The sequence below is a fragment of the Bison bison genome, unplaced genomic scaffold (assembly GCF_000754665.1).
Source record: "Bison bison bison isolate TAMUID 2011002044 unplaced genomic scaffold, Bison_UMD1.0 scf7180017864349, whole genome shotgun sequence".
Lineage (NCBI taxonomy): Eukaryota > Metazoa > Chordata > Mammalia > Artiodactyla > Bovidae > Bison > Bison bison.
Genome location: NW_011494921.1, coordinates 892,664 through 893,581, shown reverse-complemented (window position 1 = coordinate 893,581; position 918 = coordinate 892,664).

Here is a 918-nt window from a genome sequence, read left to right as displayed (position 1 = left end):
TGCTGTCACTGCTTCTGGAGCAAAGTCTGCAGGAACAAGCAGGACGAGCTGAAAGAGGCAGGGGCTTGAGAAAGGGGGAGACCCCAGGTGCGGTGGAAGGAGCGCCTGCGCCCCCCACGCCCTGCTGACGTTTCTCTGCTCCCCTGGGGTGCTGTAACATCACCAAGAGCCCGCTGAGGACCAGGGGGTCAGACCCCCACAGCCCCACTCTGCATCCAGGCCTTCCTCCTTCCCTTGCCGTTCAGTCACCATCCAACTCCCTCATCTTGTGCCCCAGGTACTGAGCTCAGGTCTGCGGACAGAGGGGGAACAGCCCCTGCCCCCAGGAACAGGACGGGGGCGGGGACCCTGGGCCCATTGCAGGGAGGCACAGATCGAGGCGTGGCCCGCCCACGCGGGAAGCGGGCAGGTCTGGGGTCCGGGGAGCGTGGGTCAGAGGCCGCTCCAGGCCGCGGGCAGGCAGCCTCTTCCATCCCCTGCACCCTGGCCCTCTTCTTCCCCGCCTCCCTCCCGTTCACCTTCTGCTGGTTTTTCCTGGCCAACCTCAGGTTGCATCTTCACCAGGAAGCATGTCCTCCTCCAGCGCTCAGGGGTCTCTCCACACCCACCTGGATTCTGTAGAATAAGCTCCCCAGGGCATGGAATCCCGTGCTTGAAGAAACTTGGCTTGGCTTTTTTTTTTTTTTCCTTTTCTCAGTAGGTTGGAAACTTCTTGCATAGAGCTAAGTTGTATCTGACTCGTTGCAACCCTATGGGCTGTATGGGCTCCTCTGTCCATGGGATTCTCCAGGCCAGCATGCAGGAGAGGGTTGCCACGCCCTCCTCCAGGCAAGCTTTCCGACTCAGGGATCAAACCCGCATCTCTTGCTTCTCCTACGTTGGCAGGCAGATTCTTTACCACTAGCACTGACTGGGCAG